Genomic DNA, 17,270 nt, shown 5'->3' with positions numbered 1-17,270 from the left:
CCTTAAATCTGGTAAGCTTAACACTGGGGGGCGTACTAGTTCCTCCTTTAACTTGTTCAGTCGTTCCTCATCTTCTTTTGTCCATTTGAGTAATCCATCCTTATTCAGCTTGTTATATAAAAATTTAACCTTTCCACTATAATCTTCTATCCATTGTCTACAGTATCCGGTCAACCCTAACAGTTGCCGTACCTGCCTTTTAGTTCGCGGGGACGCTAAAGCCAATATTCCACTGATTCTGCCTGGGTCTAACTTCTTAGTCCCCTTACTTAACTGGTGACCCAGGTACTTTATCTCTTGCTCCACAATTTGTAATTTTGCCCCTCCTTTTTCTTTTAAAGGGTACAGAGGGTACAGATTAACTCGATTCTCTGAGCCAATCCAAAGGCTCGCATATTCGCTCCCCTCTAAACAAAAAGGTTCCTTTGCATTTACATAAATGTTTAAGGCTTGGCAAACCCAGTCTTCAAACGACCCAAATATGGGCCAATAATTTGCCTACCTCCCCAAACTTCAACACAATAATGAATCATTTTTACTTTATCCTTTCCCCGCCTAAAAGGGGAATCACTCCAATTCTTAATCATTAACCCCAGTGGACTATCTGGGGGAATAGGGGGCAACCTAGCACTAGGCATTACCCCACCCATGGGACCAGAAGGCTTACTCTTCTTCTGTCCCATCTTCCGGAGTGCCTTCACACACACACACAGCCGCTTCCCCCTGGTCGTGGCCCAGTCCCTCGCAGGATGTGGGAACCGCACTACTGAGGGGTCCGCACTCACTTCGTCCGCAATTGGACGTCTCACACAGACGCACTCCGGGATCACCAACCCCAACCGAACGGATCACCGGCCTATACTTACCCACCCCGTGGGTCTTCGTTCGGTCTTCGTGCACAAAGATTGCTTGGGGTTACCGGTTTTATTTGCTTGTGCCTAATTTTGGGTTCGTCGGTGAAGGGCTCGAGCGGGATTTCCCGTTCCCGGGGCCACCAGAATCGGCGGGGCGCCTCCCCTAGAGGGATTCCCAGTCAATCCGTCTTCATCCGAGTCACGGCACCAAATTTGTTATAAGTGAGACCATACAAATTTCTTGGTCTATCAGAAATATTTTATTAATTAAGTAAGCAGGCACAAGCAAAACAGCGCTGGGCGGCTGGGGAGTCTCCGCTCCACCACAGCACGCAACTTTCCCTTTTCAGTGTCGCCGTTTTATAGCATCCAAGTTTCGGCTTGTCAGGACTTGTTGGACCTTCTGAAGCTGTGCAGTTCGTTGTTGGGGGTCGTTGTTTTTCTTTCAATGATCATGCGTTGTGCTCGTGTTCAAGGGGGAGGGTAGTGAAGCGGGAAACAGTATTTCACAGAGTCTTTGTTTTACCAAGGATGTTTATCCAACACCCCCACCCCACTATCTACTTGCTTAGTCTTCCCCCTTAACAAGGTCGTAAATTGCAAAACCTTATCTTCTCAGCAGATCCTCTGAATTCCTTTTAAAGACAATGAACAAACACCCGCTAATTTATCACAATCCCTCCTTTTTCTTTTTCTAACATATTTTGTTCATTGATGAATTTTTGAAGCACTTGTTTGCTCAATATTAAAGTTTCTGCTTCATCCTCCTCCTGTTCAAGAGATTCATATTTCACACGCACAAGCATAAGGTGAGCTGCCTCTAATCGGTTTTTTTACAATCGCGATTATTCGATTGAATATACATGGTACAAAAGTTAGTGTTAATATGAGCAGCAACAAAGGTCCTGCTATAGTTGATAGCAGTGTAGTGAGCCAAAGTGAGTAATTAAACCAGGATTCATACCAGTTCTGGTGGGCTTCATTTTCTATTTTTCGTTTTTCTAACCCTTCTCTCAATTTAGTCATTGTATCCCTTACTACTCCAGTATGATCTGCATATACACAACACTCCTCTCGTAGGGCTGCACACAATCCTCCTTGTTGTAGAAAAATCACATCTAATCCCCTACGATTTTGTCGTACAGATTTCTCTAAAGCTGATACAGATTGCTCGATACGGGCGAAATCCTCATCTACAGCAATGCGTAGAGAGGTAAATTCTTGGCTTTGTTTTACCAGAGAGGTAATTTCAGTTCCGGCTCCTGCAGCCCCCAGAATCATCAGAGTGGCTAAAGTGACAGCCGTAATAGGCTCTCTCTTCCTTAAGTGTTTTTTTTGCCATAGCATGTTGGATGTACATATACTCCTCAGAATGGTAAAGAATCCTAGGTATAATTACTACCTGTACACAGAAATCATGAGACGAGTTGAACAATTTCAAAGATAAGCATGGAGTTACCCCCAGAGACGAACATACCCATCTGGTGTTATCTGCTGGTATTAACCATTTTTCTTTGTCTAATTGTGTAACATTTTCTGTAATATTGCATAGATGGAACTTCTTACTGTGAGAAACACTCCGCAGCCAACAACCCAGGCCCAGGCGGGGACCTCAGCGAAGCAGCAATCCACTCGCGATTGCAATGGCGGGCGCCCCACAAGCAGGAGAGCGCACCCACCAGCCCCAAAAACACAGTCCATACACCTCCCGATGACAGGACCCTCCCCCGCCTCCCCACCGGAGTGGGCAATCCAGGTTCACAATCCATCCGATGCCCCACAGACAATGCCCGGCCCTCAGCCGCCGGCCTGCTCCCGAGATGGCAATGTCCTCTCCCCCCATCTGGCCCGACCCAACACAGCGATCTTCACCTGATTGCTCCAAGGAGTCTGGTTGTCTGCATTCCACGAGGTCACCTGCTGAGCCCTCCCATCACTGCAAGCATATCTCAATACCACATTCCCTCCTTCTAAACAATGCAACACTGCAAAAACAACATTTCTATTCCCACATCACCAGGGACCGTGCCTACGCATCTGCCATTCCCAGTTACTTCCGTTAACGTTATTCCTACATCCCTTCCCCAATTGCATTGTGGGGGATCGGTTTCGTTTGAACGGGTGGTCTCTCCCAGATCCCCAATGGCGTCGTAATATGAGGGCCTTATATCAAGACATAACCAGCAAGGTCTAGGCACGTCTGGATTTGGTTGATTCAACAACTGATAACTAGCATTCATGATTCTCCATATGTTATTCCCGGTCACCCCTTCATTTCTAATCCCGTACTCCGGGTTTACTGATTTATTAGCAACCTCCAGTGGTTTAGGGCTATTAGGAGTTAGCATTCTAAAAGCTTGTGTAGGCTGAATCCTCAAAACACTCCCCGACAGTTTCTGATTTGGTCCCACCCGTTGGGGACTCTTAGTCTCTTCCTTCTTTATATAGATGATGCCTCCCCTATCAGTCCCCCAGCAGTAGTTATCTGCTGAACAACTTGGTGATCTTCCCATCTAATCAGGCTCCATTTAAAAGGTTTGTAAGGGTGCGCAGACCCAGGAACAGTGTAAACAATCGTACCCATTACTATGTATCGCAAAAAAAAAAAAAAAAAAAATGGCTAGGGCCCATTTTCCAGAGTTCTTTACCTGGCCACGTAATTCCCCACCGTTTCACTCTCTGCCTCGCTTGTCAGTTCGGTTGCAGCGAACTACAAGGTGCAGGTTCTTCTCGGCAGCAGCAGTGTTCTTCAGGGGAGTTTCTCAGGTAACCGCGACCTTTTTCTGATCAAACAGGGTCCCCTCTCCTCCTTTTTTTTTTACGATACATAGACAGTTAGAACATACTTATCGAGTTCGTTTCAACGTGAGCTTTAAGTCATCAGGGCCTGCGACCGCTTCCCATTCGCTTGTCTGGATCGGTCCTTTCACGCGACTGGCATGCGTTCACCCCTTCTCAGCCGTCCGGATAGCCGTCTCTGTGATAAGTAAAACAACATAGGGGCCTTCCCACCGTGGTGTTAAAGACGTTTCTTTCCATGTCTTAATTAGAACCCTATCTCCAGGTTGTATCCTATGGATTGCTATATCTAGCCACCAAGCCTTTCGCTTGCAACTCCCTCCGTCGGTTCATAAGCTGTATTAAATAAGGTTTTAATTGGATATCCTGTACCTGGGGGTGATCAGATGGCATCTCTAAATCATAAGGCATACCATACAGCCTTTCAAAAGGTGAGATTCCGACATCGGCTCGGGGCTATGTCCGGATATTCAATAGTGCAAGCGGTAAACATTTCACCCAGGAGGTTTTTGTCTCTATCATAAGCTTTGTTAGTTGCTTTTTAATTTCACCATTCATTCGTTCTACCTTTCCCGAACTCTGAGGATGCCAGGGAGTGTGATATTCCCATTTAATTCCCAGAGCCTTCATCGTGTCTCGGGATACCTTTGACACAAAGTGTGGGCCTCGATCAGAGTCAATTGCTTCTATTACCCCGTATCTGGGTATGATGCTTTCTAATAATATCTTTACCAAGGTTTGAGCTGTGGCCCTTGCCGTAGGGAATGCTTCAACAAAGTTTGTGAGGTGGTCTACAATAACTAACAAGTATCTATATCGCCCCGTTTTTGGAAGTTCAGTAAAATCTAATTGAATCTTTGCAAAAGGTCGATGTGCCAATTCTCGTCCTCCTCCCGGGACCCTTTTTCTCATGTGTTGAGCATTTACCCTCCGACAAGTTATGCAATCATTTACGATCCTCTTTGCTATATTATAAATCCCTATACACATATAATTTGTGGCAAATTGATCCACCAATGCCTGGGTTCCCCAGTGCATCTGTTCATGAAATCTCCGTAGCACCCTCATAGCTACTGATTTTGGTAACACTTCCCGTCCATCAGGCAGTACCCATTTCCCTTTATCGTTTTTTTTCGAACCCCCATTTGTGTCATCTTGTCTTCTTCTGTAATAGTGAAACAGAGTAAGGGGAGGGGAATGAGTCCATTCGACCACAGGGAGTTAGTCGGCCCGCACTTGTAGCAGTTTTTATAAGGCGGGCTTTCTTCCTCAGAACAATTGCATTCAATCCCATCAACTCCCCATTCACTCCAGCAATCATAACATGGAAATTCCTTTAAGTCTTTCCCACAGTATTAAGTATTATATTAAGCATTATTATATATTATTATATTATTATTATATTAATTACTATATCTTAAGTATAAGTATTAAGTATTTCCCACAGTCTGGGCAATCTTCCCTCGTTCTTCTAATTCTTATACTCATTAATGCTGCCCTTTTTGCCTCCTGATCTGCTAGATTATTACCCCTAACCTGAGGGGTGAGGCCTTTTTGATGCCCTTTTATATGTACTATGGCAATTTCTTTGGGCTCTCTGATAGCTTGTAAAACCTGGGTAATTAATTCCTGATGTATTAAACCCTTTCCTTGTGAATTGATGAGCCCCCTTTCTTCCCATATTTTACCAAATGTATGTACTACCCCATAAGCATATTTTGAATCTGTATATATTGTACCGCTTTTATTTTTCAACAATTTTAGGGCCCGCAATATGGCATATAGCTCGCAAGCTTGGGCGGACCAGCTAGGACTCAAAGGTCCAGATTCCACTATCTCAAATGTTTTCCCATTTACTAACGCGTATCCTGATTTTTGCTTTCCCTCGACTACTCTCGAGGAACCATCCACATATATCTGTTCACCGATGGGTAATTCCACCTCCTCTAGATCAGGTCTCAATTTCGTTTGCTCTTCTATATTTCGGAGGCAATCGTGTCCTAAGGACTCATTTGGTTCCCCATAAAGAAATTGAGCAGGGTTCTGTAGGGAGGTTGTTCCTAATGTTAATTTTGGAGAGGAAATCAAAATTCCTTCATATTTTAATAATCTGGCGTCAGTGATCCATTTCTCTGCCTTCTGTTGCAGTACCCCGCATATATTGTGTAGAGATATTACTTTGATTTCCCCCCCAAAAGTGATCTTCTGTGCTTCTTCCGCTAACAAGGCAGCAGCTACCACTACCTGCAAACAGTTTGGCCAACCCCGGCTAACCGGATCCAATAATTTAGACAAATAGGCCACAGGTTTGTTTTTTTTTTTTAACTCCTTGCCCATTCTTGGGCCAGCACTCCGTATGCCGTGCCTGCTGCGCTGTTCACAAAAAAACAAAACAAAACAAAACAGCCTCCTTAAATCTGGTAAGCTTAACACTGGGGGGCGTACTAGTTCCTCCTTTAACTTGTTCAGTCGTTCCTCATCTTCTTTTGTCCATTTGAGTAATCCATCCTTATTCAGCTTGTTATATAAAAATTTAACCTTTCCACTATAATCTTCTATCCATTGTCTACAGTATCCGGTCAACCCTAACAGTTGCCGTACCTGCCTTTTAGTTCGCGGGGACGCTAAAGCCAATATTCCACTGATTCTGCCTGGGTCTAACTTCTTAGTCCCCTTACTTAACTGGTGACCCAGGTACTTTATCTCTTGCTCCACAATTTGTAATTTTGCCCCTCCTTTTTCTTTTAAAGGGTACAGAGGGTACAGATTAACTCGATTCTCTGAGCCAATCCAAAGGCTCGCATATTCGCTCCCCTCTAAACAAAAAGGTTCCTTTGCATTTACATAAATGTTTAAGGCTTGGCAAACCCAGTCTTCAAACGACCCAAATATGGGCCAATAATTTGCCTACCTCCCCAAACTTCAACACAATAATGAATCATTTTTACTTTATCCTTTCCCCGCCTAAAAGGGGAATCACTCCAATTCTTAATCATTAACCCCAGTGGACTATCTGGGGGAATAGGGGGCAACCTAGCACTAGGCATTACCCCACCCATGGGACCAGAAGGCTTACTCTTCTTCTGTCCCATCTTCCGGAGTGCCTTCACACACACACACAGCCGCTTCCCCCTGGTCGTGGCCCAGTCCCTCGCAGGATGTGGGAACCGCACTACTGAGGGGTCCGCACTCACTTCGTCCGCAATTGGACGTCTCACACAGACGCACTCCGGGATCACCAACCCCAACCGAACGGATCACCGGCCTATACTTACCCACCCCGTGGGTCTTCGTTCGGTCTTCGTGCACAAAGATTGCTTGGGGTTACCGGTTTTATTTGCTTGTGCCTAATTTTGGGTTCGTCGGTGAAGGGCTCGAGCGGGATTTCCCGTTCCCGGGGCCACCAGAATCGGCGGGGCGCCTCCCCTAGAGGGATTCCCAGTCAATCCGTCTTCATCCGAGTCACGGCACCAAATTTGTTATAAGTGAGACCATACAAATTTCTTGGTCTATCAGAAATATTTTATTAATTAAGTAAGCAGGCACAAGCAAAACAGCGCTGGGCGGCTGGGGAGTCTCCGCTCCACCACAGCACGCAACTTTCCCTTTTCAGTGTCGCCGTTTTATAGCATCCAAGTTTCGGCTTGTCAGGACTTGTTGGACCTTCTGAAGCTGTGCAGTTCGTTGTTGGGGGTCGTTGTTTTTCTTTCAATGATCATGCGTTGTGCTCGTGTTCAAGGGGGAGGGTAGTGAAGCGGGAAACAGTATTTCACAGAGTCTTTGTTTTACCAAGGATGTTTATCCAACACCCCCACCCCACTATCTACTTGCTTAGTCTTCCCCCTTAACAAGGTCGTAAATTGCAAAACCTTATCTTCTCAGCAGATCCTCTGAATTCCTTTTAAAGACAATGAACAAACACCCGCTAATTTATCACAATCCCTCCTTTTTCTTTTTCTAACATATTTTGTTCATTGATGAATTTTTGAAGCACTTGTTTGCTCAATATTAAAGTTTCTGCTTCATCCTCCTCCTGTTCAAGAGATTCATATTTCACACGCACAAGCATAAGGTGAGCTGCCTCTAATCGGTTTTTTTACAATCGCGATTATTCGATTGAATATACATGGTACAAAAGTTAGTGTTAATATGAGCAGCAACAAAGGTCCTGCTATAGTTGATAGCAGTGTAGTGAGCCAAAGTGAGTAATTAAACCAGGATTCATACCAGTTCTGGTGGGCTTCATTTTCTATTTTTCGTTTTTCTAACCCTTCTCTCAATTTAGTCATTGTATCCCTTACTACTCCAGTATGATCTGCATATACACAACACTCCTCTCGTAGGGCTGCACACAATCCTCCTTGTTGTAGAAAAATCACATCTAATCCCCTACGATTTTGTCGTACAGATTTCTCTAAAGCTGATACAGATTGCTCGATACGGGCCAAATCCTCATCTACAGCAATGCGTAGAGAGGTAAATTCTTGGCTTTGTTTTACCAGAGAGGTAATTTCAGTTCCGGCTCCTGCAGCCCCCAGAATCATCAGAGTGGCTAAAGTGACAGCCGTAATAGGCTCTCTCTTCCTTAAGTGTTTTTTTTGCCATAGCATGTTGGATGTACATATACTCCTCAGAATGGTAAAGAATCCTAGGTATAATTACTACCTGTACACAGAAATCATGAGACGAGTTGAACAATTTCAAAGATAAGCATGGAGTTACCCCCAGAGACGAACATACCCATCTGGTGTTATCTGCTGGTATTAACCATTTTTCTTTGTCTAATTGTGTAACATTTTCTGTAATATTGCATAGATGGAACTTCTTACTGTGAGAAACACTCCGCAGCCAACAACCCAGGCCCAGGCGGGGACCTCAGCGAAGCAGCAATCCACTCGCGATTGCAATGGCGGGCGCCCCACAAGCAGGAGAGCGCACCCACCAGCCCCAAAAACACAGTCCATACACCTCCCGATGACAGGACCCTCCCCCGCCTCCCCACCGGAGTGGGCAATCCAGGTTCACAATCCATCCGATGCCCCACAGACAATGCCCGGCCCTCAGCCGCCGGCCTGCTCCCGAGATGGCAATGTCCTCTCCCCCCATCTGGCCCGACCCAACACAGCGATCTTCACCTGATTGCTCCAAGGAGTCTGGTTGTCTGCATTCCACGAGGTCACCTGCTGAGCCCTCCCATCACTGCAAGCATATCTCAATACCACATTCCCTCCTTCTAAACAATGCAACACTGCAAAAACAACATTTCTATTCCCACATCACCAGGGACCGTGCCTACGCATCTGCCATTCCCAGTTACTTCCGTTAACGTTATTCCTACATCCCTTCCCCAATTGCATTGTGGGGGATCGGTTTCGTTTGAACGGGTGGTCTCTCCCAGATCCCCAATGGCGTCGTAATATGAGGGCCTTATATCAAGACATAACCAGCAAGGTCTAGGCACGTCTGGATTTGGTTGATTCAACAACTGATAACTAGCATTCATGATTCTCCATATGTTATTCCCGGTCACCCCTTCATTTCTAATCCCGTACTCCGGGTTTACTGATTTATTAGCAACCTCCAGTGGTTTAGGGCTATTAGGAGTTAGCATTCTAAAAGCTTGTGTAGGCTGAATCCTCAAAACACTCCCCGACAGTTTCTGATTTGGTCCCACCCGTTGGGGACTCTTAGTCTCTTCCTTCTTTATATAGATGATGCCTCCCCTATCAGTCCCCCAGCAGTAGTTATCTGCTGAACAACTTGGTGATCTTCCCATCTAATCAGGCTCCATTTAAAAGGTTTGTAAGGGTGCGCAGACCCAGGAACAGTGTAAACAATCGTACCCATTACTATGTATCGCAAAAAAAAAAAAAAAAAAAATGGCTAGGGCCCATTTTCCAGAGTTCTTTACCTGGCCACGTAATTCCCCACCGTTTCACTCTCTGCCTCGCTTGTCAGTTCGGTTGCAGCGAACTACAAGGTGCAGGTTCTTCTCGGCAGCAGCAGTGTTCTTCAGGGGAGTTTCTCAGGTAACCGCGACCTTTTTCTGATCAAACAGGGTCCCCTCTCCTCCTTTTTTTTTTACGATACATAGACAGTTAGAACATACTTATCGAGTTCGTTTCAACGTGAGCTTTAAGTCATCAGGGCCTGCGACCGCTTCCCATTCGCTTGTCTGGATCGGTCCTTTCACGCGACTGGCATGCGTTCACCCCTTCTCAGCCGTCCGGATAGCCGTCTCTGTGATAAGTAAAACAACATAGGGGCCTTCCCACCGTGGTGTTAAAGACGTTTCTTTCCATGTCTTAATTAGAACCCTATCTCCAGGTTGTATCCTATGGATTGCTATATCTAGCCACCAAGCCTTTCGCTTGCAACTCCCTCCGTCGGTTCATAAGCTGTATTAAATAAGGTTTTAATTGGATATCCTGTACCTGGGGGTGATCAGATGGCATCTCTAAATCATAAGGCATACCATACAGCCTTTCAAAAGGTGAGATTCCGACATCGGCTCGGGGCTATGTCCGGATATTCAATAGTGCAAGCGGTAAACATTTCACCCAGGAGGTTTTTGTCTCTATCATAAGCTTTGTTAGTTGCTTTTTAATTTCACCATTCATTCGTTCTACCTTTCCCGAACTCTGAGGATGCCAGGGAGTGTGATATTCCCATTTAATTCCCAGAGCCTTCATCGTGTCTCGGGATACCTTTGACACAAAGTGTGGGCCTCGATCAGAGTCAATTGCTTCTATTACCCCGTATCTGGGTATGATGCTTTCTAATAATATCTTTACCAAGGTTTGAGCTGTGGCCCTTGCCGTAGGGAATGCTTCAACAAAGTTTGTGAGGTGGTCTACAATAACTAACAAGTATCTATATCGCCCCGTTTTTGGAAGTTCAGTAAAATCTAATTGAATCTTTGCAAAAGGTCGATGTGCCAATTCTCGTCCTCCTCCCGGGACCCTTTTTCTCATGTGTTGAGCATTTACCCTCCGACAAGTTATGCAATCATTTACGATCCTCTTTGCTATATTATAAATCCCTATACACATATAATTTGTGGCAAATTGATCCACCAATGCCTGGGTTCCCCAGTGCATCTGTTCATGAAATCTCCGTAGCACCCTCATAGCTACTGATTTTGGTAACACTTCCCGTCCATCAGGCAGTACCCATTTCCCTTTATCGTTTTTTTTCGAACCCCCATTTGTGTCATCTTGTCTTCTTCTGTAATAGTGAAACAGAGTAAGGGGAGGGGAATGAGTCCATTCGACCACAGGGAGTTAGTCGGCCCGCACTTGTAGCAGTTTTTATAAGGCGGGCTTTCTTCCTCAGAACAATTGCATTCAATCCCATCAACTCCCCATTCACTCCAGCAATCATAACATGGAAATTCCTTTAAGTCTTTCCCACAGTATTAAGTATTATATTAAGCATTATTATATATTATTATATTATTATTATATTAATTACTATATCTTAAGTATAAGTATTAAGTATTTCCCACAGTCTGGGCAATCTTCCCTCGTTCTTCTAATTCTTATACTCATTAATGCTGCCCTTTTTGCCTCCTGATCTGCTAGATTATTACCCCTAACCTGAGGGGTGAGGCCTTTTTGATGCCCTTTTATATGTACTATGGCAATTTCTTTGGGCTCTCTGATAGCTTGTAAAACCTGGGTAATTAATTCCTGATGTATTAAACCCTTTCCTTGTGAATTGATGAGCCCCCTTTCTTCCCATATTTTACCAAATGTATGTACTACCCCATAAGCATATTTTGAATCTGTATATATTGTACCGCTTTTATTTTTCAACAATTTTAGGGCCCGCAATATGGCATATAGCTCGCAAGCTTGGGCGGACCAGCTAGGACTCAAAGGTCCAGATTCCACTATCTCAAATGTTTTCCCATTTACTAACGCGTATCCTGATTTTTGCTTTCCCTCGACTACTCTCGAGGAACCATCCACATATATCTGTTCACCGATGGGTAATTCCACCTCCTCTAGATCAGGTCTCAATTTCGTTTGCTCTTCTATATTTCGGAGGCAATCGTGTCCTAAGGACTCATTTGGTTCCCCATAAAGAAATTGAGCAGGGTTCTGTAGGGAGGTTGTTCCTAATGTTAATTTTGGAGAGGAAATCAAAATTCCTTCATATTTTAATAATCTGGCGTCAGTGATCCATTTCTCTGCCTTCTGTTGCAGTACCCCGCATATATTGTGTAGAGATATTACTTTGATTTCCCCCCCAAAAGTGATCTTCTGTGCTTCTTCCGCTAACAAGGCAGCAGCTACCACTACCTGCAAACAGTTTGGCCAACCCCGGCTAACCGGATCCAATAATTTAGACAAATAGGCCACAGGTTTGTTTTTTTTTTTTAACTCCTTGCCCATTCTTGGGCCAGCACTCCGTATGCCGTGCCTGCTGCGCTGTTCACAAAAAAACAAAACAAAACAAAACAGCCTCCTTAAATCTGGTAAGCTTAACACTGGGGGGCGTACTAGTTCCTCCTTTAACTTGTTCAGTCGTTCCTCATCTTCTTTTGTCCATTTGAGTAATCCATCCTTATTCAGCTTGTTATATAAAAATTTAACCTTTCCACTATAATCTTCTATCCATTGTCTACAGTATCCGGTCAACCCTAACAGTTGCCGTACCTGCCTTTTAGTTCGCGGGGACGCTAAAGCCAATATTCCACTGATTCTGCCTGGGTCTAACTTCTTAGTCCCCTTACTTAACTGGTGACCCAGGTACTTTATCTCTTGCTCCACAATTTGTAATTTTGCCCCTCCTTTTTCTTTTAAAGGGTACAGAGGGTACAGATTAACTCGATTCTCTGAGCCAATCCAAAGGCTCGCATATTCGCTCCCCTCTAAACAAAAAGGTTCCTTTGCATTTACATAAATGTTTAAGGCTTGGCAAACCCAGTCTTCAAACGACCCAAATATGGGCCAATAATTTGCCTACCTCCCCAAACTTCAACACAATAATGAATCATTTTTACTTTATCCTTTCCCCGCCTAAAAGGGGAATCACTCCAATTCTTAATCATTAACCCCAGTGGACTATCTGGGGGAATAGGGGGCAACCTAGCACTAGGCATTACCCCACCCATGGGACCAGAAGGCTTACTCTTCTTCTGTCCCATCTTCCGGAGTGCCTTCACACACACACACAGCCGCTTCCCCCTGGTCGTGGCCCAGTCCCTCGCAGGATGTGGGAACCGCACTACTGAGGGGTCCGCACTCACTTCGTCCGCAATTGGACGTCTCACACAGACGCACTCCGGGATCACCAACCCCAACCGAACGGATCACCGGCCTATACTTACCCACCCCGTGGGTCTTCGTTCGGTCTTCGTGCACAAAGATTGCTTGGGGTTACCGGTTTTATTTGCTTGTGCCTAATTTTGGGTTCGTCGGTGAAGGGCTCGAGCGGGATTTCCCGTTCCCGGGGCCACCAGAATCGGCGGGGCGCCTCCCCTAGAGGGATTCCCAGTCAATCCGTCTTCATCCGAGTCACGGCACCAAATTTGTTATAAGTGAGACCATACAAATTTCTTGGTCTATCAGAAATATTTTATTAATTAAGTAAGCAGGCACAAGCAAAACAGCGCTGGGCGGCTGGGGAGTCTCCGCTCCACCACAGCACGCAACTTTCCCTTTTCAGTGTCGCCGTTTTATAGCATCCAAGTTTCGGCTTGTCAGGACTTGTTGGACCTTCTGAAGCTGTGCAGTTCGTTGTTGGGGGTCGTTGTTTTTCTTTCAATGATCATGCGTTGTGCTCGTGTTCAAGGGGGAGGGTAGTGAAGCGGGAAACAGTATTTCACAGAGTCTTTGTTTTACCAAGGATGTTTATCCAACACCCCCACCCCACTATCTACTTGCTTAGTCTTCCCCCTTAACAAGGTCGTAAATTGCAAAACCTTATCTTCTCAGCAGATCCTCTGAATTCCTTTTAAAGACAATGAACAAACACCCGCTAATTTATCACAGTTGAAGTTTCTGGGTGTCTGCCTCCACCTCATCTTCTACTGGGGTAATGCTGTTTATATACTTTACAAACCTTGTTCTTCTTTGCTCCTGTGCAGAACAGGCTGTTCCAGGATCCAGTAGTTCAGCAGCATTTAATCCTTTTATCCACAGAAGTTCCCCTACATGGGAACATAGGACATCAGTGATCACAGAAATCCCTTGTTCCGTATAAAAATACAGATTCTTTCAGAAAAAAAAAAATGAAAAAAATGAAAAAGAAAAAAAGAAAGAAAATAAACAAACCAAAAATACCCCTAAACCCCAGACCCACAACCCTACAAAATAAAATAAATTATTCAGTATCACCAGAAAGACCAAGTGACTCCAGGGAGTTTTGAATCACAGCCCATTGTTAGTGTTGTCACTCAGCACCATACTGTGGAAATGTGGATCAGCCAGACTAAATACAAAGGAAAGCATCAAGAATCATTAAAGGTCTGGGCAACACAGCCTACCAGGGAGGACTGAAGAGCTGGGGCCATCGAATCCTAAAAGGAAACCTGAGACTGGACACTGTGGCGGTCTTCACACACATCAGTGTTAGGAGAGGCAGGAGTCCGTTCCAGGAGTGACTGCTGTGGCTGGACTTTCTAGCAAAAAGGTAAAACTGTTTGCAGAAAGGATGCCCCATAGCTTAATCACTGAACACCACACCAGCCTGATGACCCCAACGGAAGCATATATATTATGTTTGCAGAAGTCTTTACAGCAGTCAGGATTGTAAAGAGGCCTGGAGATGACATATGGTAGTGACTTGGAGGGCTGCCCTACCAGCAGAAATACAGTGAAATGTGGCAGCGTTCTGTAACACAGGCAGATAATGAATGAACTTTTAGTGAGTGATTAGACTAATACTCAATCTGGAAAATTATCATGCATCCTTAAGGCTGACTGTTGGGAAGCACAACTGAATTGTCAAGCAACTCTGAATCATGAACATATTTGTAAAACTCATGGAGCTCTTAGAGAGATGATTTGCAAAGAGCTAGAGGGGCAAATTAATTGAATAAACAACACATGGGTAAGCATTAAACCTGAATCAACCCCCAGTTGGTCTGATCTCTGTTGATCCATATGGATACTGTCTAGGCACAGCACTTATCTGGGAGGACAGGATGTGCTCCAGGAGACTCAGAGCCAGAGGCCTACTTTCAGGAGCAGGGAAGCATTGAGGAGACCCTAGGCCAAGCAAACAATTTTGGGAAGAAGTTTTGTGTTCTACTATAATAATTAAGTAGTTGGTACCCGCTGCTGGTACAGACAGCAGCTCCACTGGAGCAGCCAAAAGAAAAGAAAAGAAAAAAAAAAAAAAGGAACAGGATTTGGAGTGCCAGAGTAGAAGAAAAAGATCTGTGGAATAGGAAACTGCCACGAATTCTTGTGGATCTTTCAAATCAGTAGATTTGCAGCTAAATGCATTGCCCCAAACAGTCTGTGACCTCAGGCGTTTCTACAGCAGATGTTTATCAGAATGCCACACTTTGTCTAAGATGGTTTTCAGCATGTGATTTCCTTATAATGAGAGCAAAGGAAGAGAGGTAACCCCTAAGGCCTGGAGCATGACTGGAGGAAAGAGGCTACTTTGGCAGGCTTGTATTCATGCAGTCATGACAATAAAGATGATTCTGCTTTTAGTCATTTTAAAACCTACATTTTTTTCTAAGAGGTGCTGCAATACATGCTTTGCCTACCCAGTTCTGATCATGTCCCAGCCCAGGGTGGTGACTCAGTGCTGTCCCCATTTATGCAGAGACAAAGCTCAGTACCCAGCTGTTTCACAGTCCATCCATGTGGCTCACAGAATAATAGAATCACAGATTTTGTGTTTGAGTTGGAAGGGACCTCAAAGCCCATCTAGTTCCAACCCCCCTGCCATGGGCAGAGATGCCACCCACTAGATCAGGTTGCCCAGGGCCTCATCTAGCCTGGTCTTGAACACCTCCAGGGATGGGGCATCCACAGCTTCTCTGGGCAACCTCTTCCAGTACCTCACCACCCTCATCATGAAGAATTTCTTCCAAATATCTAATCTAAATCTACCGTCTTTTAGCTTAAAGCCATTATGCCTTGTTCTATCACTGCACTCCCTCATAGAAGAGTCCCTCTTCTGCTTTCTTGTAGCCCCCTTTAGGTATTGGAAGGCCTCTATCAGGTCTCCCTGGAGCCTCCTCTTCTGCAGGCTGAACATCTCCCCCTCACCCAGGGGATGTCTCCAATCTGCTTCTCTGGCGGCCTGCGGTCAGTGCAGTGGGGACTGAGAAACCTCTCCCACAGGGAAATTTTAAACTTGAAAGAAATGCGTTAACAGGCGTAAATTCTCTGTTCTGCTGGAGGTGTTTACATTGAGGAAAAGACGGTGGTCCTCCCAAATGACAATCTGGTCATGTTGAACGGCAGAGCTACTGTTCTAATATACTTTAGTACAGCCTGCAAGTTATTTTTTGGGGCTCCAGGAGTGTTTTCTATCACAATATCATTCTCCAGAAGACCCTGGGTCCCAGAGTTGAATGCTGATGCGTATCTCTGTAGAGTATGGAAACACACAATGCAACTGTCAGGCCTCTGCTACCTTTGCAAAAATACTGCTTCAGTATGTGAAAACGCTGAGCTCCATGAGGTCCACCTGAGGGGAAGTTCTGCCCCTACCACCACTGCTAGCAAGACCCACTCAGAAGCTGAGTTTCTGCAAAGACATCATTCTTTACCAGAACTTATCTTTGTACTGAAAGGAGCAGGAAACATGATGTCTACAGGAGGGGTGCCAATTGATTTGAATTTTGGCTCGGTGCAAGAGCTCATCCACACAGCCAGTTGTTTCCGAGGTGCTGTCACTGCAGGAGGTGTAGGTGGACTTTGCACCCAGCAGGGACGTGGCCAGTGCCCTGACTTTGGCCGGAGGCCAGGCACGGCAGCACAGCACTCAAGGGGGATGCAATCCTCCGTGTGCAAGCAGCCCCAGATTTCAGTCTTCAGACAATTTACTAAAAATAATCTATGCTCGATAAGTGACACACTTTGAGGCGTTGTGAGTGTACGCATTCAGGTAGCAGAGAACCGCTGAGCTGGCACAAAGTTTTAATTCAATTCTCCAAGATCCCCTCACAACTAGGGGATATTGGCACTGAGAGCTGTTCCAGCAGTGTGTTGGTGCTTCCAAGGGGCATGGCCAGCTCCTGCGGCAACGTGATGCAAATGCACAAACTTGCATTAACGATACAGTCAGATATGTTCATCTTAGCATGACAATTGAGGTGATCGCATTACCTAACCAGGGGGAGAATATAGCTTTAAAATCTAATCCAAAGAAAATTGATATTACAGCCTTTATATACACTTTTATTCACTGAAGCCTTATGTAGGTATTGCATTTCCCAGACACATATTTCTGTAACTAACTGTCTCACCAATGACACTAACATCACACAGAGATGCTATCCTTCATGCTTTATGAACGTGTCTTTGCAGTGGAATAGCTCCTTGCACCAAGCATAGCAGTTTACTCATTTATCACTTTACCCTGCTTTGCACCGTTCCTAAATGTTGATTATAGCTACTGTTCCAACACTGTCCCATGGAA

General features: G+C 45.0%; 2 long non-coding RNA genes across 2 annotated transcripts; both read right to left on the bottom strand.

The window, feature by feature from the left end:
* Nucleotides 1-225: 225 nt before the first annotated feature.
* On the bottom strand, nt 226-5,497 carry LOC136786575 (uncharacterized). Its single transcript, XR_010825596.1, has 2 exons — nt 2,867-5,497; nt 226-2,415 (listed from the first exon to the last, which is right to left on the bottom strand). It is a non-coding gene; the product is annotated as an uncharacterized lncRNA (long non-coding RNA).
* A 790-nt stretch (nt 5,498-6,287) lies between these two features.
* LOC136786577 (uncharacterized) lies at nt 6,288-11,559 on the bottom strand. Its single transcript, XR_010825598.1, has 2 exons — nt 8,929-11,559; nt 6,288-8,477 (listed from the first exon to the last, which is right to left on the bottom strand). It is a non-coding gene; the product is annotated as an uncharacterized lncRNA (long non-coding RNA).
* Nucleotides 11,560-17,270: the final 5,711 nt, after the last annotated feature.

The sequence above is a fragment of the Anser cygnoides genome, chromosome 17 (assembly GCF_040182565.1).
Source record: "Anser cygnoides isolate HZ-2024a breed goose chromosome 17, Taihu_goose_T2T_genome, whole genome shotgun sequence".
In the NCBI taxonomy this organism is placed as follows: domain Eukaryota; kingdom Metazoa; phylum Chordata; class Aves; order Anseriformes; family Anatidae; genus Anser; species Anser cygnoides.
Note: the sequence above shows the minus strand (reverse complement) of the source record. Positions and strands in the feature narration are given on the sequence as shown.